Source organism: Rhinolophus ferrumequinum, chromosome 7, assembly GCF_004115265.2.
Source record: "Rhinolophus ferrumequinum isolate MPI-CBG mRhiFer1 chromosome 7, mRhiFer1_v1.p, whole genome shotgun sequence".
Classification (NCBI taxonomy): domain Eukaryota; kingdom Metazoa; phylum Chordata; class Mammalia; order Chiroptera; family Rhinolophidae; genus Rhinolophus; species Rhinolophus ferrumequinum.
The window spans coordinates 25,205,206-25,232,233 of record NC_046290.1 but is presented as its reverse complement, the minus strand read 5'-3'; positions in this window follow the sequence as shown (position 1 = coordinate 25,232,233).

Genomic DNA, 27,028 nt, shown 5'->3' with positions numbered 1-27,028 from the left:
AGGCAGCATCTGTAAGTAGTAATCAGATTGATGCACAGTGGTTTTGGTCAATGTTTTGTTTTTCAGTCCTGTCATTCTTTGATGATTGTTGTAACTACTGGGATTTGAGAGTGGAAAATCACTCTCCCCAAACCTTCCCCATGCCTGAATGTCCTCCACTGGTGACTTGCACCGGGAACCGTCTTCTGTTTTTCTAGAACTCTCTTTCAAAAGGCAAACAGTCCTGGGAAGGCTGACACTTAAGCCCTTATAACATGGTATAGTTTATTTGATGCTTTCTTTTTTGACCTGAGTTACCGAAATACTTTGAGAATATTGAGCAGAAGGATAAGGAAATGGAAGAAACGGTGAAGGGTGTGGTGGGGGGCAGGTGGGGGGAAGAAGATTTCTAAAGATAAACATTATTACTTCACCATTTGTCCAGGGCCAATCTTAGCTCTGGGTTCATTAACTTCGCAACGCAAACACCTTCTAGTAATGCCAAGCTGAAGTTCTGCTCCTCCCTGAAGAAGACCAGCTGACTTTTACAAACAGGTTTTCCATAAGGATTATCAAATAAACAAACAAGAGGGTTTAGAGCAAGTGAGTCAAGCCATACTGTCTTATCTCCCCACATGGAGTCTACCAGCCTGCAGCACTCACGCACGCACAGTCTGCCCCCTCTCTGGTCAGACACAAAGAAGGTTTCCCTGTTCCTATGAAAGACCAACCCTCCATTTGTGTTCTGGTTTCTCTTTCCTCACCTTCTCAAGGACCTTGCTTCTGCGGTCATTTCTTTCCTCCTCTGCCTTCTTTGTCCTCTGCTCATTTATTCCCTTCGGTATATAGACACGCCGACTTCTCTTGGTTCTCCTATGTCAATGGGGTCTCCTTCTCAGCCTCCTTTGCCAGCTTCACCTTCTCTACCTATTCTCCCAACAGAGAGTGTCCAGGGCTTTGCCTCTACCCCCTTCATTTTCCTCACTAACCTCATCCAGCCCCATAGCTTTAAATATCATCAATTTGGGCAGAAGATGTCCATATTTGCATTACTAGCCTCGCTCTCTCTTCTACTCCGCACTTGTATCCTTCTTTGGACTTGACATACCTGTGTGGATGACTAATAGAATATCAAAAGAGAACTACTGATTTCTGCTTATCCCCAACCCAAAGGTGCTTCTCCCTCCATCTTAACCATCTCAGTCAATGACTCTATTTTCCAACCAGGTCATCAAGTCAAAAAGTTAAGAGAACTCTTTCTCCCCCACCATCCCCAATGTCAAATCCCCTGCGAGATCCTGTCAACTCTCCCTCCAAGTCACATCCCTAAAGATTCACTTATCTTTATCTCCACCATTACCACCTTTGTCTACACCATCACATTTTCTGTTTCTCCTATAGATCTCCCAGATTCCATATTTCTCTACACAACCCATTCTTCATGAACATCTCAGGATTATATTTTTAAAGTATAAATAATGTCATCCTCTTTCTTTTCTTAAAACTCTTCAACTCATTCCCATTGCACTTAGAATAAAATAAAAACTCATTATAACCAGTCCTGCCATGAAAAATCCCTATAGGGACATAAGTGGAAATCTCCTAAGCTCAGCAGCACAGCTATAGATAACAAGAGATTGTCCCCTAACCCAAACATTGCACCTGGGTGACAGAGCCTCTTTAATAGCACAACAATTGCCTCATGATATAGTTGGGCTTCCTTTCTTTTTTTTTTTTTTTTTTTTTTTTTTTTTTTTTTTTTTATTGGGGTGACAATTGTTAGTAGAATTACATAGATTTCAGTTGTGCAATTCTGAATCACATCATCCATAAATCACACTGTGTGTTCACCACCCAGAGTCAGCTCCCCTTCCATCACCGTACATTTGATCCCCCTCACCCTCATCCCCCACCCCCCAACCCCCTTACGCTCTGGTAACCACCAAATTACGTTCCCCAGATTAATTTTCAAACCCCGTGGCCATCCTGTGGTCACCGACTGCCCTCCAATCCCCTCACCTTCCCCCCCACCCCCCGCTCCCCCCGCCCATCTAGCAACCCTCAGTTTTTCCTCATTGTCTCCCAAACAGTTTCTGATTAGTTCATTCACTTATTCTTTTCTTTAGAATCCGCAAATAAGTGAGATCATATGGAACTTATCTTTCTCTGTCTGACTTATTTCACTTAACATAATGTTCTCTAGATCCATCCATGTTGTTGCAAATGGTAAGATTTCTTTCTTCCTTATGGCTGCATAATACTCCATTGTATAAATGTACCACAGTTTCTTAATCCAGTCATCTACCGATGGGCATTTTGGTTGTTTCCATGTCTTAGCTATTGTGTATAGTGCTGCAATAAACATAGGAGTGCATAGAGATTTTTGAATTGAAGTTCTGGATTTCTCCGGATAGATACCTAGGAGTGGAATTACTGGATCATAAGGTAGTTCCATTTTCAGAATTTTGAGATACCTCCATACTGTTTTCCATAGCGGCTGCACCAGTCTGCAATCCCACCAACAGTGCACAAGCGTTCCCTTTTCTCCACATCCGCGCCAGCACTTGTTGTTTGTTGATTTATTGATGATAGCCATTCTGACTGGGGTGAGGTGGTATCTCATTGTGGTTTTTATTTGCATTTCTCTGATGGTTAGCGAGGTTGAGCATTTCTTCATATGTCTGTTTGCCATCTGTATGTCCTTTTCAGAAAAATGTCTCTTCAAGTCCTCTGCCCATTTTTTAATTGGATCGTTTGTTTTTTTGGAGTTGGGTTGAGTAAGTTTTCCATAGATTTGTGATATTAATCCCTTATCAGATATATCACTGGCAAATATCTTTTCCCATTCAGTAGGATCCCTTCTTGTTTTATTGATGGTTTCCTTTGCTGTGAAAAAACTTTTTAGTTTGATATAATCCCACATGTTTATTCTTTCTCTTAGTTCCCTCGCGCGAGGGTGTATATCAGTAAAAATCTTACTCCGGGTAATGTCTGAGAAGTTTCTTCCTATGTTTTCTTCTAGGTATTTTATGGTTTCAGACCTTACATTTAAGTCTTTAAGCCATTTTGAATTTATTTTTGTATATGGTGTAAGGAGGTGGTCCAACTTCATTTTTTTGCATGTGTCTGTCCAGGTTTCCCAGCACCATTTATTGAATAGACTGTCATTACTCCATCGTACATTCTTGCTTCCATTGTCGTAGATTAAATGGCCATATAGGCGTGGATTTATTTCTGGACTCTCTATTCTGTTCCATTGATCTATGTGTCTGTTTTTATGCCAGTACCATGCTGTTTTGATTACTGTAGCCTTGTAGTATAATCTGAAGTCAGGTATTGTTATACCTCCCACTTTGTTCTTATTTCTCAAGATTGCCTTTGCTATTCGGGGTCTTTTATGGTCCCATATAAATTTTAGGATTATATGTTCTATTTCTGTGAAAAACGACGTTGGCAGTTTGATAGGAATTGCATTGAATATGTATATTGCCTTAGGCAGTATGGACATTTTAACTATATTAATTCTTCCTATCCATGAACATGATATGTGTTTCCATCTATTTATATCTTCCTTCATTCCTTTCATCAGTGTCTTATAATTTTCTGAGTATAGATCTTTTACTTCTTTGGTTAAATTTATTCCCAGGTATTTTATAGTCTTTGGAGCGATTGTAAATGGGATTGTTTTTTTAATTTCTCCTTCTGATGTTTTATTATTGGTATATACAAATGCAACTGATTTCTCAATATTAATTTTGTATCCTGCCACTTTACTAAATTCATCTATCAGCTCTAATAGCTTCTTGGTGGAGTCTTTAGGGTTCTCTATATATAGTATCATATCATCTGCATACAATGATAACTTTACTTCCTCCTTACCAATCTGGATGCCTTTTATTTCTTTTTCTTGTCTGATTGCTGTGGCAAGAACTTCCAGAACTATGTTGAATAGAAGCGGAGATAATGGGCATCCTTGCCTTGTTCCTGATCTTAGGGGGAATGGTTTTAGCTTTTCCCCATTGAGTATGATGTTAGCTGTGGGTTTGTCATATATGGCCTTTATTATGTTGAGATAAGATCCCTCTATTCCCACTTTCTTAAGGGTTTTTATCATAAATGGCTGTTGGATTTTATCAAATGCTTTTTCTGCATCTATTGATATGATCATGTGATTTTTATTTTTCATTTTGTTAATGTGGTGTATCACATTAATAGATTTGCGGATGTTGAACCACCCCTGCATACCAGGAATGAATCCCACTTGATCGTGGTGAATGATCTTTTTAATGTATTGCTGAATTCTGTTTGCTAATATTTTGTTGAGGATTTTTGCATCTATGTTCATTAAAGATATCGGCCTGTAGTTTTCTTTTTTTGTGGTGTCTTTGTCTAATTTTGGGATCAGGGTGATAGTGGCTTCGTAAAAAGTGTTTGGGAGTCTTCCCTCCTTCTGGATTTTTTGGAAGAGCTTGAGGAGAATTGGTGATAATTCTTTTTTGAACGCTTTGTAAAATTCACCTGTAAAGCCATCTGGTCCAGGGCTTTTGTTTGTTGGGAGACTGTTGATTACTGATTCAATTTCCGTGGTGGTAATCAGTCTATTCAGGTTTTCTGTTTCTTCTTGAGTTAGCCTTGGAAGGTTGTACGCCTCTAGAAAATTGTCCATTTCTTCCAAATTGTCAAATTTGTTGGCATATAGTTGCTCATAGTAACTTCTTAAAACTCTTTGTATTTCTGCAGTGTCCGTTGTCACTTCTCCTCTTTCGTTTCTGATTTTATTAATTTGGGTCCTCTCTCTCTTTTTTTTAATGAGTCTGGCTAATGGTTTGTCGATTTTGTTTATCTTCTCTAAGAACCAACTCTTGGATTCATTGATCTTTTGTATTGTTTTTCTGGTTTCTATTTCATTTAATTCTGCTCTGATCTTTATTATCTCCTTCCTTGTGTTCCCTTTGGGCTTATTTTGCTGTTCTTTTTCCAGATCCCTTAAATGTGAAGATAAACTGTTGATTAGTGATGTTTCTTGTTTCTTTAGGTAGGCCTGCAAAGCTATGAATTTCCCTCTTAGGACTGCTTTCGCGGCATCCCAAAGATTTTGGGTCGTCGTGTTTTCATTTTCATTTATCTCGAAATATCTTTTGATTTCTTCCTTGATCTCCTGCTTGACCCATTCATTATTTAGTAATAAGTTATTCAGCCTCCATGAATTGGTGTGTCTTCCCGTTTTTTTCCTGTAGTTCATTTCTAATTTCATAGCATTGTGATCAGAGAAGACAATTGGTATGATTTCAATTTTCTTAAATTTATCAAGACTTGTTTTGTGGCCTAACATATGATCTATCTTGGAAAATGTTCCATGTGCGCTTGAGAAGAAAGTGTATTTTGCAGCATTGGGGTGAAATGTTCTGAAAATATCGATTAAATCCAAGTGGTCCAATGTATCATTTAAGGCTGTTGTTTCCATATTGATTTTCTGTCTGGAAGACCTGTCCCTTGTGGTCAGAGGTGTGTTGAAGTCCCCGACTATAATAGTGTTACTGTTGATCTCTGCCTTTATGTCAGTCAGTACCTGTTTTATATATTTAGGTGCTCCTATGTTGGGTGCATAGATGTTTACTAGGGTTATGTCCTCTTGTCGGATCGATCCCTTTATTATTATATAGTGCCCATCTTTATCTTTTAGTATGTTCTTCATTTTAAAGTCTATTTTGTCAGAAATAAGTATTGCAACTCCAGCTTTTTTCTCGTTTCCATTTGCATGAAATATCTTACTCCAACCCTTCACTTTCAGCCTGTGTGTGTCTTTTGTTCTGAGGTGAGTCTCTTGTATACAGCATATACAAGGGTCTTGCTGTCTTATCCAGTCAGCCACCCTATGTCTTTTGATTGGAGCATTTAATCCATTTACATTTAATGTGATTATTGATAGGTACATAGATATTGCCATTTTTAAATTTGTAGTTAGGTTGTTTTGATCTTTCTTCTATTTACAGAAGACCTTTTAGTATTTCTTGCAATGCTGGCTTGGTGGTAATAAATTCCTTTAGCTTATTTTTTTCTGGAAAGCTCTTTATCTCTCCATCAACTTTAAATGATAGCCTTGCTGGATAAAGCAATCTAGGTTGTAGGCCTTTGTTTTCCATCACTTTAAGTATCTCCTGCCACTCCCTCCTGGCCTTCAATGTTTCTGTAGAAAAATCATTTGATAGTCTTATGGGAGTTCCCTTGTATGTAACCCTCCGTCTTTCTCTTGCTGCTTTTAGGATTCTCTCTTTGTCTTTAAGCTTTGCCATTTTAACTATAATGTGTCTTGGTGTGGACCTGTTTGGGTTAATCCTGGTTGGAACTCTCTGCACTTCCTGGACTTGTATGTTGGTTTCCTTCATCAGGTTGGGGAAGTTTTCAGACATTATTACTTCAAATATGTTCTCAATCCCTTGCTTGCTCTCTTCACCTTCTGGTATTCCTATGATGCGCATGTTGTTGCGCTTGATGTTATCCCAGAGGTCTCTTAGGCCATCTTCATTGTTTTTTATTCTTTTTTCTTTTTGTTGTTCCGTTTGGGTGATCTCTGCTACCTTGTCTTCTAAGTCGCTGATTCGATCCTCTGCTTCATCTAGCCTGCTGGTAATTCCTTCAAGTGAGTTCTTAATTTCGGTAATTGTGTTCTTTAGTTCCAACTGGTTTTTCGTTATGATTTCTACATCCTTCTTTATGTTTTCTCTAAGCTCGTTTGTTATGATTTCTACATCCTTCTTTATGTCTTCTCTAAGCTCCTTAAACATTCTTATCACCAGTGTTCTGAACTCTGTCTCTGAGAGGTTGGTTACGTCTGCTTCATTTGGTTCCAGTTGTGGAAGCTTCTTCTGTTCTTTTATTTGGGACGTGTATCTTTGTTTCCCCATTCTGGCTGACTGTGTTTATTTTGATATATTAGGTAGATCCCCTAGAGTTCTTAGTTCTTGCTAGGTTATCTTGTGTAGTATGTGTCCTTTATATTTGACTCGCACCACGTCGTCCTCCTCTGCGTGTGCTCCAAAGGTGAGTCTTGTGTTGTGTACACTGTCCCGTTCAAGAAGATCTTTAATTGCTTCCCGCTAATGAGCAGGTGGGGTCAACTCCTGGGCTGACCTGCCGTGAGACTTGGCTCTGCCCCCCGCAGGGCACTCTGCTGCGTGAGGGTTGACCACCCCAATGTGGTTTGGCCTCTATGGGCTCCAGAGCCTGCCGAGAACCCCCTCTAGGTATGTGACCTGCAGGTCAACCCCGGCTGCACTCAGATTTGGTCTGGAGTTGGCCCCCAGATATGCCGAGTCCCGTGCCACCCAAGCTGGGCCCCGGCAGGGAAGTCCCAGAACAAGGCAAATCACCAAGCACAGCAGCAATGACAACAGCAAAGAAGAAAAGAAAAAAAAAAAAAAAACAAAAAAAAAAAACAGCCGATAACCCCCGCTCGACACAGGCAAAGATATCAAAGATACAATTAAAGCAAAACAAAACCAAGCAAAGCAAAACAAAGCAAAACAAAAAGCAGCGACCGTCTCGGCCTGAGCCCATCAAGCAATGACCAGGTTGTCCTCTGCTGTACCAAAGAGCCCCCTGCTTATTGCGCAGGCAGAGCCGGTCACCTGGTGCTCAGAGAGACTTTGGGACTGCAGACTTAAAAGCGTGGGCCTGAGGGGTCTGGATGATAGTCTCCACAAAGTCAGTGCAGCTTCTGCCCTTGTCCGCACGTATGCACACCGAGAGGAGCACCACCAGTCCTTTGTCCAGAGCTCGTGAGTCCTAGGGCACTCCTTCAGTGTGTGTGTATGGGTGCGGGCGGGAGATTTCTGATCTGCTGACCGTGCCTCACAAGCTGGGCCCCGGCAGGGCAGTTTCAGAACAAAGCAAATCACCAAGCACAACAACAACAACAACAACAACAAAGAAAAATATCAAATACGTTCACATGCAAAAACCACCTGATAACCCCACTCGACAGAGGCAAAGATATCAAAGATATAAAGACAAAGCAAAACAAGACAAAACAAAGCAATACAAAAAGCAGCGACAGTCTCGGCCTAAGCCCACCAAGCAATGTCCAGGTTGTTCTCTGCTGTACCAAGGAGCCCCCTGCTTATTGCGCAGGCAGAGCCGGTCACCTGGTGCCCAGAGAGACTTTGGGACTGCAGACTTAAAAGCGTGGGCCTGAGGGGTCTGGATGATAGTTTTTACAATATCAGTGCAGTTTCTGCCCTTGCCTGCACAAATGCAGACTGAGAGTGGCACCACCAGATATGTGACCAAAACTCTTGAGTCTTAAGGCACCTCTTCAGTGTGTGTGTGTGAGTGCGGGCAGGAGATTTCTGATCTGCTGGAAGCCCAGAGCTGCGCCTGCCTCACTGCTGATCTCCGGGTGTGTCTCGGCCGCTGCACCCACCCCACCCTAGGCAAGCCAGGAAGGGTGGGGGCTGGAGATGGAGGGGTCTTCACTCTCCCAGCCCAGCCGTGCGTCGCCCTCTTCCCGCAGGCCAGAAAAGGTGGTGGCTGGGGGTGGAGGCGTCTCTTCTCTCCTAGCGCAGCCAAAATCACGCACACTGCCCAGACTGCCTGGGTCAGGGCTGCCCGTCAGGCTTCCCAAAGCGTGAGCTTTTGATACCACTTCTCGGTTCAGGGGCCGGTTTAAGTCTCTGGAAGGGCGGGGTAAGATTGGAAGAGCGCGGCGGGGGAGGGGCCTAGGTATGGAGACTGCGCCCCCCGTCCACCGCAGGGCGCGCCGCCTTCCCGGCGGGATAAATCAGCCGCGGGACGCAGGGAAAGAGCCGCCACCCGGTCTCTGCGCTCTCCGCTCTGCCTGGGCCCCTGTGCGCGCCCGGCACAGCGGGGCTGCACCGCGGTTTCCAGTCCTAGTCTCTGGAAGGGCGGGGTAGGATTGGGGGAGCAGGGCGGGGGGGAGGGGCCCAGGTATGGAGACTGCGCCCCCCGACCGCCGCAGGGCGCGCCGCCTTCCCGGCGGGAGAAATCAGCCGCGGGACGCAGGGAAAGAGCCGCCACCCGGTCTCTGCGCTCTCCGCTCTGCCTGGGCCCCTGTGCGCGCCCGGCACAGCGGGGCTGCACTGCGGTTTCCAGTCCCAGTCTCTGGAAGGGCGGGGTAGGATTGGGAGAGCAGGGGGGGGGAGGGGCCCAGGTATGGAGACTGCGCCCCCCGTCCACCGCAGGGCGCGCCGCCTTCCCGGCGGGAGAAATCAGCCGTGGGACGCAGGGAAAGGGCCTACCCCCGGTCTCTGCGCTCTCCGCTCTGCCTGGGATCCCGCGCCTGCCCGGCTCCGTGGTTTTCGGTCCTCGCCCCCGCCAGCTGAGGCTCCGCTGGGGGATGGGCTCTCCCACCGCTGCCGGCCGGGCGCTCCCACGCCGCTTCTCCTCCTCCTCTCCTTGCTCCGTCCAGTTAGCTTACCCCCAAGAATTTCTTAGCTTCAAGCAATCCATGAATCTCTCCACTACATTGTGTGGTGAGCGAAAATTTCCTCGATGGGTTATAGTTCCCGTTTGCAACAAGATCTGGAGGAGAACTCAGAAAGTGCGCCCTGCTGCCGCCATTCCTATGACGTCCTGGGCTTCCTTTCAATATGGAGGTTTCCAAGTATAAGTTTGCTGGGAGGTGGGAGCACCAGGTACAGTGCATTCTTTTTATGACTTAGCCTTGGAAGTCACAAAGTATCATTTCCACCAAATTCAGTGGATCAGAGAAGTCACAAACTCTTGCCCAGATTCAAGGGGAGGGGACACAGATCCCGCTTCTCAGTGAGAGAAATGTCAGTCATAGTATAAGAAGAATATATAGGATGGGATATACAGATTGGTGTGGCCATCTTTGGGAAAGATAATCTGCCCCTCAGGTGGTCATGGTTGTGATTTTATATTGTGTGGCCAAGTTTTCTTTTAGTGAAATTGTTTCTGGTTCATATCCTGGGAGTACATAAATAGCTCTATATTCCATAGCATTTCACAAAGACTTGTAGGTGTTCTGCCTCACAAACAAGTCTGAGAACTACTGCTCTCATCCAACTGCTTTATTTTGTAGTTGATGGACAGAAGGACTAAAGAGATGATTGTGATTTTTTTCAAGAAAAGCTACTGATCTCTGTCTCACTTTGCCTGATTCTAGAGGACATTCTAGAGTAGGCGGAATTAGAAACTGATTCTACAGGATGGAAGAGTTGGAGTCGGCATGGTTGGGCAAGCAGTTGGGTGCTGCTGACATGTGGGATGGACTTTGAGAAAGCTTGGGGCCTGGGTTTCCCCTTGGTTCTGAAGAGTTTTGTCAGGCAGTGGGAAATGGAAGGAGTGCAGGACAAGCAGAAGGGGACAGTGACAGAACAGGATAAAGCAAGGCAGTGTTTCTCAAATGCCATTGGTGGACCAACAACACGAGAATCAGAATCACCTAGAGTATTTGTCACAATGCCCATTCCTGGGTCCCACACTTTCTGAATCAGAATCTCTGGTAGTAGGGCCAAAGAATCCACAGTTTGAGAATTATTGAGACACATGATGAAACTAACTCCAGTTTATAAAATTGAGGCTGGCTCAGAAATGTGAAACAAGCAAAAGCGTCACAAGTGTCTGTGTGTCACTTGGACAAAGCTCATCCAATAAAGTGGAAAGATACTCTAGCAATGAAGAAGAAATGAAGATTTAAGTTTTCTTCAAAATAAGGAGATAATTTGGGGGTAAGTGACAAATTAAATCTCAAAGATTTCAATTTTCACCCTCAAAACATGATTAAGCAATATTTACAGCCCATTGGCATTTTCAATAAATGACTCTTACAAAAAAAGGTTACAGTTGGACTTCAAAACATCTCTCCATCTATTACTTCATAGAACTCAACAGGAGGGGTAACACATCTCTTTCTGTGACATTTGGCTGATTTGTACATGTGACAGTAGGGAACTATACTTTTCCATGGAAGCCTAAGATGAAAAGCTAGAGCACTATTTGTGTTGGGGGCACTTGATATGATTCTATTCTTCTTTGTCTCATAACCCATCCATGGTTCCCATTAATATCGTCTCTGCCTTGTCTCTGAAATTCTTCATCATCAATGGCTTATTGTTAAAAACTCTCTTCCCTAGCTTCAGGCCATTTTTACCAGCCAGCTCCATGTTCCCCAGCCCCCAACCAAGACTCCTTTCTTTTTCCTGACCACTAAAGAATTAACTTCCTGATGACATGCAACCATTTCAAGGATGTTAAGACTCTCTTGGTCTAATAAGACACCCTCACCCATCTGATGAACACCGCAAAATGTCACAGAGACTCCCACAGAGCTTTGCCCCAGGCAGCTAACCATTTCAATGGCAACAGGCATCCATCTGCTTCACTTTTCCAGGTAAAATAGCTTTCTCTCCCTGAGGAATGCTGATGTCGGAACCTATTTTATTAGATCACACTTTGCATTCTTATTGCAAGAGTCTTTTTGAAAAAGATATTCTTTAATTTTGTTTCCCAAAGCAAAATTATTGCTCTTTCCTTGGATGTCTCTGCGTTCCTCTCCCTCGGCTCCCTTTCCTCTCCCCCCACTCCCCCCACAATTGGGGGGTGCACATTGGCGGGCTATTAAACAACTTGAACATAGCTGCACTTTGTATGCTCCATATCTATGTTTTTGGCTTTCTGAGAGGAGGTATTGTGCTAGGCAGAACTATTTGATTGGAGAATTGTTCAGACTGTGGCAAGCAGAACAGTTAAATAGGATGTTTTATGGAGTTCAACTTCAAGGAAAGAAGAAGGCATCATTAATGCACAAAACAGAAAAAAATGCAAAAGCTGGCATGGATAGGACACTTAGGTCATACTAAAACAAGAGTCAACTCAGATCTTAATCTCAACTTCACCCAATTGGAATTTTAGCTTTGAAATGGAATCCAACTGGTGAACATTTCTGTCTGGGAAGAGGTAGAATTAGAAAAAAAAAAAATGCTCATAAGCATAAATCAAAGCTTTTATATCAGTGCTTCTTAAAATCCAGTGTCTTCATTTTTTAATAATTCTTCCTCATTTTTTTCCAGCATGTGGGTTTAGCCAGCAAAATGGTATTTCTTTTTCCAATGCTCTTTATACAGTTTATAGAGATTGGAAGCCTATGACTGCTAAAGTTTATGTCAAGATGGCATCCAAATTCTGATGCTGCAATGAAGCACATCCTAGGGAGAGAGTGAACTCAAACCCTCTCTGGAGCTGGAGCAAGGCAATGTGATCTACTGAAACAACTACTTGACTGGGAACTAAGAGACCAGCGTTCTGAACTTGACTCTTCCACTACCGGCATGCTCGTGGATAAGCCTTTTAACTTATCTAGGTATCAATTTTCTCGTCTATGAATAAGTCGAATGAACTAAAGTTTCCTTTTAGCTCCAAAGGTAGAAGTTACTACCCTCCAGACCTAATATATTTTTTTTACATTTCTGATTCCTCTTGTAGAGGAAACTAAGCATGATTTTCCTACCTCGTGGGTGCTATGGGAAATCACTGGCCAGTGTTATTAGAATGAATCAAAAGTATTTTGTTCATTTCATTTTCATCTGCTGTTGAAAAGTCTGTGCTCCTCATGCTCCAAATACTTCCCATTGGGATAGCTGAGCAGCCTGCACGCACGGCACTTCATTTTCTATGACACCTTTCCTGTAAATTTCACGGAGCTTCCGTACCTAACACAATTATGGAATTATAGAAGCAGGGGAGAAAGGAGAGTGAGAAAAACACAAGGAGGAAACGACATGAAATGGGGATTGTTGCACAGTTTTCACGTATAGACTGTTATAAAGCAATCACTCCCCCAACGTGGGTAAAAATCCCACCTGCCCAGAGCTTCAGGCACGATGGAATGTCTTCTCTTTGCTACTAGACGTATTATGAGTTCAAACAACTATGGCAAAATCTTACTAATTTGAAAATCCATACTTTGAATATACTGGATGTTCCAAAGATTGTAAGCTTAGAAACCTGGGTAGCATTTACTTGTAAATGCTGCCTGACTCTCAAACCAGAATATATTAAAAGTAAGCTGGTGGGTCAGGGAAACGGAATTCCATAATAAAAACCTTGCCTCAAACCAGAGGTTTACTGGATTTGAAACCGTTTTTTAATTCAGTTAATAATTACAAAGGGGATGGCTATACCAAGCACAGATGTTAACATGACACGATATGACAAACGTTTGGAAACAAGAAGCTTACATGTCCTGATGCTCCAGATGCCAGAAATGTCTTGTACCCTCAAACACAACTCTGAAAAAAGATTACTACATCCCATGCCATGGCTGATGCTCATTCATTCTTAACATTAGCAATAATTAGTGTAAGTTAATTATTTTAAAGGACAATACGGTCTAATTATATGTATGTATAATTGTTGTCATTGTAAACTGATACAGATAATTAATAATGAATGATGTGTATTTATGTTGCTACCTCTTTTTTCAACACACTTCAGTTTATTTTGTCAAAAAGATACAGCCATTGCCTTCTCTGATTATCAAAGCAATATATACTTAAAGTAAAAAATATATAAAGCACATTGGAAGAAATAACATCATTTAGCCCACAAAGCCTTCTCACCCCTTTAAATTCCTAAAGTATGTTAACCATATGTACTATTATTCATTGGCATCTTGAAATACAGCACCCTAACTCTTGAGACTTTCCCAGGAGGGTCCCCTCCTCTCTGGCTCTGCCTGACAGGGGAGAGAGTTCCTGCACTTTCCAAAGCCTCATCCCTTTCTAACCTTAGAGTCTCCTTTGTCTCGTATACACATCATCAGTTCAAGGTCACACCCCATTTCTGCCCACCCTCTTGAGGGACCCCACTCCCTCCTGCCTTGACCCCAGAAGAGCGAGTGTTGGAAACCGGCCATTGCGTTGTAACAGCTTGTCTATCTCCTTGGTGCTTAGGAGGTGAGATTCTCATAAGAGGTTAGAGACCGAGAAGGTCACCACTTTGTACAAGTCCCGGGAGCACACTCACACCATGTTCTACATAAGAGCACCTGTGCAGCCCTTGACAGAAATGGATGGTTCCTCAGGAGCTGTGCAACCTGGTGGCCTCGTGACCAACATTCTCAGAGGAGGCTCGTGGGCTGCACAGAGTGGGTGTTCAGTGCACGTTTGCTGTTGTTGTCAGGAGTAGGGGCGGGGGCTCACACAGTCACGTGGCTCATGCGCTGCTCAGACACCAGGCCCTCTAAGTGGCTGTCATCTCGATTTGTCTTTGCTGGTCACACAAAAGGCCACCTATACCTTACAATGACCCATGGCTCATCTTAAAACAGACACTAGTTGCCCATTCTAGAGCAATGCAAAAAATCTCCAACTGGTAAAATCCCCCCAATGCCCAAAGGTGGTGAAAATGTGTCAGTAAGAGCCAGAGGACGACTGTATCCATCAGATGTCCTGCACTATAAATTGAACATGCCATCTGAAAGTATTCTGACTAAAACTGGGAAGGGAAAAAAAGTAAATGTCTTAAGGAGACTATACATCATGCTTACAATTCAAATAATTTCTGCCTCCCACCCACCGTTTTTTTGGTGCCAACTTGAATCTTTTTTTAATTGCATTGACAAAAATGATGAAACGCCCAACCTCTTTCTTTCACCTTTTTGAACTTAAAAATCATACCAGTCCTGGATCTGACGGACATTGAAAATTGTGTTCAAGTGACTAACATTGTGTCTCTTCCCTCCGTATCCTTCTTCGCTCTCTTTCAGTCCTCCCTCAACCCCAGGGACCTTGAACCCTGGCTGCTTTGCATTCACCATTTCCAGGAGATGTCCATGTATGAACCTTTCCTTATATACCTTTTCAAAACGTCTCTCTCTTAGGCCTCTTTCATTTATCTTCTAGGGAATAAAACTTGATGCGCTGGTTTGTATCTGTGATTGCTAATAACTTAATGTGTCACCTTTCCTAAAACCATGCATTCTGCATGCATTTACATGCACACACAGTCTAATAAGCGTTTTAGTACCTTGCCCACAGGAATGAGCAGTGATGGAATTTTTAAGCAGCCACAGGAGCAAATATTTGGGGGTAAGTTTGCCTAAAACTATAACTGAAATAGCAACAGGGCAAACTAGATTGTTACCATCTTCACTCGAGATAGAGCCTGGTCCCTGTCCTGTCCTCTGCCCTATGCCCTCTGTCACTTCTTCTTCACATCACTGGGTAATAGCTCCCCATGATGAAAACAGTGAAGATCCTACCCCTGAGGAGGAAGGAGTTTTGTTCTTAAAACTCCAGAATTTGACCTGGAGAGAATTTTAATGGCTCTGTTATTAGGATAGGCTAACTGATGCTTCAGTAACAAACAGCCTCAAAACTCAGTGGCTTAAAAACAACAACAACAACAACAACAACAACAACAACAACAAACAATTGTATTGAATGTTTATGCTCCATGACAGTCAACCAAGGGTTCTGCTCTGCATTGTCCACCCTTGGAAACCCAGATGACAGAAAGTGCGCTTTCTGGAACACTGCGGGTTGACCTGGTAGAGGGAAATATGAGGAAAGAAGATGAGGGAATTGTGTGCACAAGTTATCAAAGTTTGGTCAGAAGTTACCCATATCACTTCCTCCAGCAGTTCATTCACCAAACAAGTTCATGGCCACACTTGCTTCCAAGTGGGTGTGGGAGCACAACGCTACCATGTGCCTGGAAGGGCAGAGTCAGAATGTTTACGAAAAGCCCAACTGATTAACCGAGAGTATCAAACACAATCATTTTACAGTAAAATCCCAAGAATAGAACCTGGCCTTTAGCAAGAGCTATTATTGTTATTATTAACATTATTGTGTCGTGTGGGGCAGCCTGTGGGGTCTCAGCTCCCGCTCCCCACACAAGAACGCAGGACATGGTGAGGCCAAAAAGGAACACCCACGGAGCCATAGGTAGGGGAGTCATACCACTATAGTCTCGCTGGCGGCTGGGTTGGAGAAGCAGGAAACAGAAGCCACACAATTCTCAACCCTCACTGCGCCGCTTGCAGGCTCAGCCCCCATCTTCTTGCTAGCCCCCATTTTCTGTTAGCGTAGCCACAGCAGTTATATTAGGGGCCAATGGCTCACTGGTTACAGCTGACGGCCAACTAGCCACAGCTGATGGCCATCCGATCACAGTTGATGGCCATTTACTACCTGAACCAGCACCTTTCCATGTGAGGCCGAGAGCCTGGAAACTGCACTCCTGGCTCTGTCCCCCACAATTGTTATTGTTACAAGTGGGAAAACAGATCCAGGAACATGAAATAAGGAGCTAAGATCACACAGCTAATTAAGAACAAAACAGAAATGAGAACACATGCTCATTGAATCCAAGATTGGAGTTCTTTTCTCTCCACTCATCTGGATGCTGAGAAGAGACATGATCAAACACAGCGAGCTGACCACCATATTCAACTAGATGACCATGAGCTTTGCTTTGTTTTCAGACTAGGCTACCTTCAAGAATAAGGGTCAGCAAACGTTTTCTCTAAAGGGCCAGATAGTAAATATCCTAGGCTTTTCAGGCCACATGGTCTGTCACCACCACTCAGCTCTGCCCTCAGTGGGCATGGCTACTTTCCACTAACGGGTTCTTCACAAAAGCAGACAATGGGCTAGGTTTGGCCATTGAGCTGCAATTTGCCTACCTCTGTCCTGGGGCATCCTTTATTGGAGAAAGACTGGCTAGTGGAAAGTCAGAGAAGTACCCAAACCTTCGGCAGGTTACCTCACCTCTTTGTGCCTTGGGTTCTCTTCAGTATAAAACCTACCTGACAGAGTTACTGTGCAGATTACACAGGTTGATATGGGCAACGCCCTTAGAAGAGTGCCTGGCACACAGCAGCCCGCCATTCCCCCCCCTCAGAGCTCTACTGTCCCTTACGGTGCACCAGCCACTGTCCTCGGTGCTGGAGGGTCCCTCAAGAACACCCCCTGTTCTCCTGGAACTAACATTTGGGTCCAGCAAGTGAGACAAAGAAAAACTAGACCTGTAAGATGTCAGGAGGTGATAAAGACTGAAAGGGAAAATAAAGAAGCATTAAGGGTGGGTAGGGAAGGTGTGTTTGCTAAGTTTATGTGGAGTGGATCAGGGGAGAGATTTTGAGCAGAAAACTTCATGAAGGGAGGAAAGAAGGCATGTAGATAGCTGGGGAAGTGTGTTTCATTCAACACAGATGACAGCAAGTGCAAAATCCGTGAAGCAGGAGCCTGCTGGAGGATTTATTTCCTAGAGGGGAGGTGGGAGTGACCACGACAGTGTGGGGATTCACTGGGGTGGGCGAGGTCGGGGTCTCCTACCTCCCTGTCCCCCCTCCTTCCCATCGTCTCCCTCCCCATCTACCTGTGCTCTATCTGTGCTCCTCTTTTATCCTTTTGTCACTCTTTTTCTTTTAGGTAATAATTAGCTCTGTTGGTGGCACGTGAGACCAAGGAGGTCACTCACTACTCTTGGAATAATCAAAGGGAAAGGCTTTCCAGAAGGATTTAACCTAATTCCTCAGATGCTAGACATCAAACAGAAAGGCTTAGGAAGAACAAGATGAGAATTAACACAAAGACCCTCCAGAATATTTTGTTGTTATTTTTTAAACAAGATCCCCAAGCATTTAAAGAAATGTGCACATTGTATTGGGTTAGTATGAATGTGGTGAGGAAGAGATGGATGCTTAATCAATTCTTTTCATCCATTTTGCAGTGTGTGTGTGAGTGGATGTATGCTTATCCCAGGATTCAGAATATAACCAACTCTCGATGATCAGAGCTAATGGATGTGACACAAATATCCCAAGTACTGTAGGTGAAAGTTGAGACACGTTTTTCACAGACACATTTGCAAGGTAAGCTGTTGTGTTCTGATTAAACAAAAACTATATATAACGGTGGATCTTTGGGTACACATACCATACAGAGAAGGGAATGGGAACTTGGAGAGAAGAGAGAGAGGGAGGGAGGGTGGGGGAGGGGTGTGGGGGAGAGAGAGAGAGAGAGAGAGAGAGGGAGAGAACACAATATGACCATCAATAACCAGGTTCTCTCTGTGTGTGGATTAAACCCCAGCACATGCTGAAGTCCTGCTGTGCTTGGAAGTTTGTGGCTGCATCTGCCTGCAGGGAACACCCCCTTTTTTTTTTTCCAATAGGAAGTCCACGTATGGGCTAGTGGCTCTTGTGTGCTTTTCAAACAAATGTGATGGGAATAACCTGGGGAATCTTATTCAAACACAAATTCTGACTGTCAGGCAGGGTGTCAGGGGGGTCTCCTGTCCCACTCCCCACATAAGAACGCAGGACATGGTGAGGCCAACAAGGAACACCCACAGAGCCACAGATAGGGGACTCATACCACCATGGTCTCACTGGCGGCTGGGTTGGAGACACAGGAGGCAGAGGCCACACGATCCGCAACCCGCTGTCCACTTGTCTCTGCCAACCAACCTCACTTGCTAGCTGCAATCCGCCTCTCTGCAATCCGCAATCCACACTCTACCACGCCACGCCACTACGCCACCACTTTGCGAGCTTAGCCGTGGCAGTTCTGTCAGTGGTTAATGGCTCACCGGTAACAGCTGATGGCCAACTAGTCACAGCTGATGACCATTTACTACCTGAGCCAGCACCTTTCTACGTGAGGCGAGAGCCTGGAGACTGCTCTTTGGGGTTCCGTCCCCATCCTGACCCAGTGGGTCAGGAGCAGATCCTGAAATTCTGATTTCTAACAAGCTCCTAGGTTTTGCCTACACTGCTGCTCCAAGGATCAAGCTTGAGTAATAAGTATAGTGGGCTTTGTAGTGTAACAATAAACTGAAAAACTTGTTACATTACACATCTATTTATTGCATGAAATAGTAACATTTGTAATAATATATCTTGGCCAGATGTGGGCAGGTGTGTCATTTCTGGGTTGGGGACCTCTGGAGTTTCCAAACAAAAGTTTCCAAGGTAAATTTACTTGGCTTGGGAAAATGTTAACAAATCTATGGGGGGAAATTTCAAAGGTAGTCTCGATTTTCACCTACAGTACTTGAGATATTTATGTCACATCCATTAGCTCTGGGCTTAGGTGTCCAGATGTCTGGAACCCAGATGGACTTATCAGTTCTTCCAGCTTGAACCCTCTGGTGTAAGCAAGATGTGCGGGCTGTCATGAAAGGGCCAGAATATCTGGCCAAGCTGTGCTGGGAAATGACTTAGGCCCAGCAGGGGCCGCTTGTTAGAGCTTGTTGTCCTTGGGCGCCATCTCGTGGCCAAAGCAAGAAAACTTTTAAAAGATCTAGAAACAACCAAATGTGGTGTAGCGCCACCCATGCACAATGCTGTTGTAATAGGTACTCTAATAAAGAACAATACATCTTAAAAATGTTAAATTTCTAAAATTTAAAGGTTGGAGTTTACTATAAATTGTTTTCTTCGCTTTATTTTTAATTATCAAGTTGAAATCCTTCCTAAATTCAACACACTGAGCTTCAGCAGACGTCCTGTGTGTACTTGTTTGCTGTATGAACCTGGCCAGATGACTTAATATTACAAGACCTTGAGTTCTGAATCGGTACATGGGGACAGTACATCTATTTTATGAAATTGTCATGAAGATTAAACCTATGGAAGAAGCTTGGCCCCAGTGCCTGGTAAGAACTCAATGGTAGGAGAACAAAAAAAAATGGAATTAATTATTGTTATTGGATATAGTATAAACATAACAATGATTTAAAAAAAATGAAATTTTATTATTTCTAACTTACAAACAAGGAAAATGAAGTCAGAGGGCAAATGATTTATCCAAGGTTAACAAATCCAATGTTAGATCTAGATTTCAAGTTGAGGTTTTTTAACTCTAGATAATGGACTCTTTCAATGACAAAGTCAGTCTCTCTCTCTCTCTCTCTCTCTCTCTCTCTCTCTCTCTCTCCCTCCCTCTCTCAAGTTGCTTTCATTGTAGGTTATTAGTCTGATAAGCTAAAAGGAAAAATACCAGGGGTGTCCCCAAAAATGTATACTCAACTTGTATTCATCTTTTGTTATTGGTATTTATTGAGTATTACAATTTTAATACAGGTTTTTCCTTTCTTAAAATGTACATACATTTTTTTGGCACCCTCTGTGTATCAGTCAGCTTTTTCTAGCTCATGCTGCAGTAACAAGTAACTCCCAAATCTCAGCGGTGTACGTAACACAAAGGTTTATTTCTTGCTCGTGTTACAGGACCTTCACAGTCGTCTGAGCTGTGGCTGCTCCTGTCAGCTGTGGGCAGAGCAAGTGAGTAGACTTGTACATCCACTGGTGAAACTGGAGGGAAAATGAGGTGTTTTTATTTTGATTACATCTATATTATCAATGCAGTTATGGGGTGAGGTCACTCAATGACCGTGCGGCGAGGAAGACATACTGGAAATGTGAGTAGAGAAAAGGTTAGAAATGAAATGATTAGGAGAACGTAGGAGATTGCCCAGGATGGTAAGAGCCCATTTGAGCTTTGGTCCTGTATTTGAAGTGGGTTTGGCTATCCCTGCTGTGTGACCCCCTCAGGACCATTGAGCTTGCGTGGGTTCAGGTGTGAAGCAGGCAGAAAGGTGGACTGAGGTCTTGCTGGGTGAATACAACTTTGGGAGAGAGCGGCAAGGGAGTGAGGGTGCTTGTAATAGATTCTCAAAAACCTGAACCCCTTTAAAGTCTGAAGGGAACCTTGAGGTCCTGTAGTCCATTCTGTCCTCTCTCCCCTTATGCCCATTCTACAAGTGAAAAATGGAGGCTCTAAGTAGACAAGTGACAGCCTGAGGGTTATGAAAGGAGGCATATCGTGTCCTGGAAAGTGATCTTTGGTGAGAAGTAAGGGGTGTTCACATGGTGTCCCGTTGCCATGGGCCACTTCTGTGCCTGCTCTTCTTCACACCCCACTGCCTCAGCCTTCAGAAAGCCCCTTAGGCCACCAGAGATCACCAAAGTGAAGGTTCCATCCAAATACTGGCAATTCATGGCTTTACGCAGCAGCTCCTGTCCCAGGAGTTGGGGGTGTGGTTAATGGAAGCCAGTGACCCCAATCCTTCATCCCTCCCCATATTCACACCTTTATCATGTGACTTTGCAGCTCTTCCTACTAGAAGCAAAGTGTCCTGCCTGATTCCTTAACATTGGCCTTCGCCAAGGGATATGCTTTGTCCAGTGGGATGTTAGCAGATAGGATGCAAACAGAGGCTTGAATTTCAGTGCTTGGCCACTTGGACTTCTGTCCTCTGTATGAAAAGAACATGTTCCAAGAATCCCACTGTTCCAAGGCTGAGGACAGACTCCTATAACAAACTGGGACGACCTGCAGCTTAGAGCGCAGCCCAGTCTTGACCTGCAGCTATGTGAGCAAAATAAATGGTTATTCACTGTACTGAGTTCTGGGGTTATATGTTATACAGCATTTTTGTGACAACAGGTTACTATACAGGAGTATCTTTTCAAAATTCACTATGTTTGGTTTTTTTGTCATTTACCTTTCTTCTAAAAATAGAGCACTGCAAAATCACCAATAATTGAGCAATTCACTTAAGAGCTTCTGCTTATCAAAGCTCTGCCCAGCATGGAACCATTTCAACGAAAACACGTACAAGACGTGTGGGAAGAGAAAAATGTTTACGTACATTTTGTCTGGGGAAAACAGTTAGGAGAAGGGAGGACATACTTTTACTCTGATTTTTGGTTTGTCATTGTCATTTGCCATCACATAGCAGCTTCAAAAGAGAGATGAGACAAAGAGGAGTAGGAAATTGAGAATAATGAGGGAGGAAAGGAGAGAGGAAGGTGGGGGAGGGGAGCGAGTGGATAAGAGTGGAGTCCAGACAGAAGGGGCAGAGATTTCTCACTGGAAAATCCAGGGAGTTGGGGATGGGAGAAGAACAAAGTAGGTGGCTCTCCCCACGACGTAGTGCTAACAGAGATAGACATTTGTTTTGACAAACAAAATGTGCAACATTGTGTAGCAACTACATTTCTGATCTGCGTTTCGCAATTTATGTAGCTGATGTCGTGTACTTTTGTATTTCAGGGTGAGGGACATTTTAGATAGCTACAATCCCTCCTCCCCTTGGGACTTTGTGTTGGAACGTGGCAGATTGTCACATGGGTGATGTCGGTCCCCAATGCCAACACGGTGGCTACTGGGAAGAGCTACCGACACGGAAGGTGATGAGAATAGGAAAGGTTGGATGGGAGAACAGGGGATGAGGAAAGGAGGAGGAACAAGAGTTACACAGGTTACCACACCACTCAGAGCCAATGGCCGGCCGGACTCCCTTCTGCAGCCTGCATCCGGGAGTGAAGTATGAGTCTGCAGAGCTAGAAAGCTGGGTAGATGACATGACCACCTTGTTCTCCACCAGGTCTGAACTCTGTTTGCAAGATCTCAGTCTGTGCAGCCAGACCTCTACCCTTTTCATCACTCCTGTTTTTCTGTCACAAAATCTTCTAACTGTCAAGGTGAAGCCATAGGTATAACTGTACCCACAGATGTCCTGCAGGGCGCATGAGGAGGACAAGTTCCCCTTGAAGATAGACCCTGGGGGCCACCAGAACAGTGCTCCCTAAAGTCATCTGGTCCAAAGACATCACTTCATGACTCCACTCCTGAGTGCAGGAGGAGAGGAGAGACAGACAGGGTAAGACTGGGAGTTACGCACGAAGATGAGCATATCCCTGGGGAGTCATTGACCGCGTAAGTCCCATGTGAACAAAGAAAGGTTGAGAACCACATTTCTAACACGTCTTCTGCCTTGAGGTATACTATGTCCAGGCTCTTCCAGATAGTATGTGCCCCATTCTGATACGATTCCTCGCTGGCACAGCCTTTGATTTTTTTTTCTTTTTTTTTTTTTGGTCTAGATAAATTCCCTTAAACATTCTCCAGGTAGACTCTGTCTCTCAGCTCTCCCAGAAGTAGTGGCTCATTTACCTTCCTCCCCCTCCCTTCAATTCCTCCACTGTTAGGGGTGCCAACAGTTAAATTTGGATTTGCCACGTTCTAGCTCTTTCACTTTGTGAAAGGTGCTTTAAGTCTCTGCCTCCATTTCCTCGTCCTTAAAACGAGGCAAATAAGTGCACCTATTTCACAGGGTGGTTTCAACGATTAAATAGCAATGTAAGTGCCTAGAGTAATACCAAGAATTATATGTGTTCAGTTACTATTAGCCATTAATATTAGCTGATTTGGCCAATGACACAAATCTAATAATAGTAATAATAACAACAGTAACAACTACCATTGTTGAAGGATGTACCCACCAGGCAGGATTTTGAGTACCTGAGTCATATGACGCTGGTATTTAAGAGCTGTTAAGATTCTGGAGCCCAAACTGTCCGATCAGATAAGGCGATTGGATAAGATTAGATAAGCAGAATCAATGTGCTACAATTCTCAGGAATACGCATTCAAAAACCAGACGGAAAGGAAAAAAATGACTTATTGTTTGTGGAATTTAGACGTCAACTACAATGGAAGCCAATGGGTGTGGTGTAGAGAATGACATTTAAGCCTGGACCTTTCCAGTCCCCTTCAAATAACACCCTGTACAGCTGGCCACAGAACAATCCTTTTTCAGCCAAACACAAGACGAGCTTAGTGGGGCTATATTTTCGGGTACCCAGGGGCCAATATAAGTATAGGGAGGGAATGAACCTTCCCTCTCTGCCAAGGCACATATGTGGCTGTGCGTCTCCTGGCCCAGACAGATCTGCTCCTGAGACAAGGAGTGGCACCAATGAAACACCAAATAATAAACAGGTGGAGAAAAGTAATAACTTGAGCCTTGCCTGGATTGCATTCCATTCCTGCTTGCAGCATTTCAGTTTTAACTCACTAAACCTTGGTCCGAGTCTTGGGAGAACAACGCAGTACAGTTCAGAAAAGCAATCAAAAAGTGACTGCCAAGTTATTGGGAGATTCCGTGGTGCGTTTCTAAACCAGTGCTAATCTAATAAATGCACACGCGGCGAACTGTGAAATTGAGAACATGATTGTCCACGTTCTCTAAGCCAAAGGAATAAAACGGTCATTGTCCCCTTTATTCCATATGATGGAGGAATCACAAATAATCTGTTAATTTGTACCTTTGTCTACAACGTGAAAGGCTGTATGTCTAATGGCATTTGTTAGCAGGGACACAACATTTTGAGAATTATGATTCTTGGCTGTCAGAAGCCGAACTTCAAAGAAAAGGCAATGAGTATTGAGTTAGAAAGCCTGGGTGAGGAGCCCCAATTCTGTCATCCAGTGCTGCGTGAAGTAAGAGTACTGATGCCTGTTCTCCTCATCAATGTGAAGTTTCAATGAGATCATGTTTGTAGAAGGCACTGTTTTAAGTGTGTGAACCAGTGAGTATAAGGCAGGAAATAGGGTGTGTAAATATTTGCATTTCAGTTTAGAGAATTACTAGGTAGAATTTTTTTCTTTTTCTTTTTCTTTTCTCTCTCTCTCTCTCTCTCTCTCTCTCTCTCTCTCTCTTTTTCTGTCCTTTTCTACAATTTACCCACAGTTATTTTTTTAAAAACCCAAAATTTAATCATGACTATGACTATTACAGCATAATGAAGACAATAGAATCGCTAACTGACTGTAAGATCTGAGGGTTACTATTTGGAACATCAATCAACATGGATGGATCTTGAGAGTATAATGCTAAGTGAAATAAGTCAGACAAAAAAAGTAGAGAACCATATGATTTCACTGATACATAGGATATCAAACTGAAAGCAACAAAGGAACAAGACAAAGAAAGAAACAAAAACTCATAGACACAGACAATAGTTTAGTGGTTACCAGAGGTAACAGGGAAGGGAGGTGGTAGATGAGGGTAAACGGGATCCAATATATGGTGATGGAAGGAGAACTGACTGGGTGGTGAACACACAATGGGATTTATAGATGATGTAATACAGAATTGTACACTTGAAACCTATGTAACTTTACTAACCATTGTCACCCCAATAAACTTTAATTAAAAAGAAAAAGACAGGTAATGAATATGAGCAAATATGCACAGAGGCAGAAAAGTGTGATCTTGTTCAACGTGCCAGCCAGTTTCCTAATAGCAAAAGAGAGATTCCACATCTGGGGCAGAAGTGTTTTATAAGGTGATCCTAGGACAGGTATACTCTAGTATCCAAGATGCGGAGACAGAAATGTCTGCTTCTACTTTGGCTTCTGTAATGGGACTCAAACCCCTGCCTCCACTAAGACACACAATGGAAAATTCTCCCAAATCAGAAGGCACTTCCTTCTTTGCTGAATAACTGAAGAAGACAAATACAGAGTATAGACCCTCCCTTAGGCTTTCCAAAATGTGCATACCGTGTTTGTCCTGATGTTGTGTTAATCCCTTGCTTCCCAATTTCCCCATAAAACATTTAAATAAAAATATCCCCACCAAAGGGGAACAAAGGTTTTGTCAGTTACCACATCCATTTCCATTCCCATAATCTCTGGGTAATGCCCATTTCTACTCAATCTATTTAATTCTGTCAAAATTCCACCTTGGTTCCAGTAATAGTAGAGAAAGACCTTATTAGATGATTCCGCCATGGAAAACAATCAACAAACCTGTACTTAATGAGGAAAAATAGCTACGTGAAGGCACTGGACAGTGGATAAAAGAAGACAGACTCTAGTGGGGTGTACATTCTAGGAAGAAGGGAGAAAGGGGAGCTGTATGAAGGAAGCTCCGACGTCCTCAGCCCGGAGCTAAGTGTCATGGTGTACAAGCTGTGCCCGTGGGAAATCTGCAGCCCTTCAGGACAGGGAACCAAGAAAGCTGAAGCTGGGAAAACGGAAGCCACTGAAGGTACTGGCAGAATCTTGGAAGGGGAAAACCAGGAATGGGGTCCCCAATTCTATTTGCTTTCACTGTATAACAGCAAACTTATTTTTCTTGGTAGCCAGGTCAATTGCCCCATTTCCTCTTTTGCCGGTTCACCCAGTGGGTGTGGAACCAAAAATGTTCAGGCGGCACACTCTGCTTCCAATTTCATGTGGCTATTGTTGATTCCCCTGGGGAACGTACTCTGGTTTCGCTGATAAGAACTTCTACAACAACAGCAGCTGGAGTTGCAGAGAGGAGAAGCAAAATTCTATCATTAGGTTCTTCCCTTTCTCATCCTCTCCAAAATCCTCTAACCACGTTCTGGGAAAAAGAGCATAGAATGCTCACTGATGATTGGTTTTGAGCAGATTCTCCACCTGAAGGAGAGCACACCAACCTGGCGCTGTAAGAGAATATCACCTAATCATCTATAGAGCACACTGCTTCTGGGTGATGGGCACATGGTAAGAAGAGTATCAGTCAGCATAGGCTAAGTAATGCTGCAGGAACGAGCAACAAAGGTTTCTTTCTCACTAACCACATGGACTGTTACAACATGACAGGCAAAGTAAATACTGGTGGTTTGGTTTTATTGTTGGAGTGAGCCAGAGGGGGAAGGGAGGCATCTTTCCACTGGCTCTTTCCAGCTCCTGGGAGAATTGCAGCCAACGCCTACATGTGTGCTAATTAGACGACAGACCCTTAGGCAGCAGCTCGTAACTTATGCCATCAGGCCCCTTCTAGGGAAAGATGGAGATGGAGGTTTTTGCCTGCTCCCTCTGCCCTGAGGCATAGCTGTGGAACCGTGCTCACTCATGAACAAGTGTTTCATTGTTTGCTATGGTCCTGTGGGACGCCACAGTGCAAGCACCATTGGCTTTCAGCACTAGGTGATTTGCTGGCCTGTCCCTTGGGTGGCAGCCTTAAAGTTGGGGCACTACTAGCTATGTGGTCTATTAGCTTCTCAGGGAGAAGCTCAGAGTTTGGGATTCCCTCCCAATTACACGGTGTTGTATGGGGGCTATGGTAAGAAGGTGTCTTAGTCTTTCCTACCTATCTCACTGTACTTTCTCAATGCCCAAAGTGTAGGAGTCATCATCTAGTTTCTGAATTTCTCTCAGAGGGAATTGCTGTGTGTGTACCTTCATATTCAACACATCCACAGAGGAGGAAAATTCAGGAGCCTCTTATG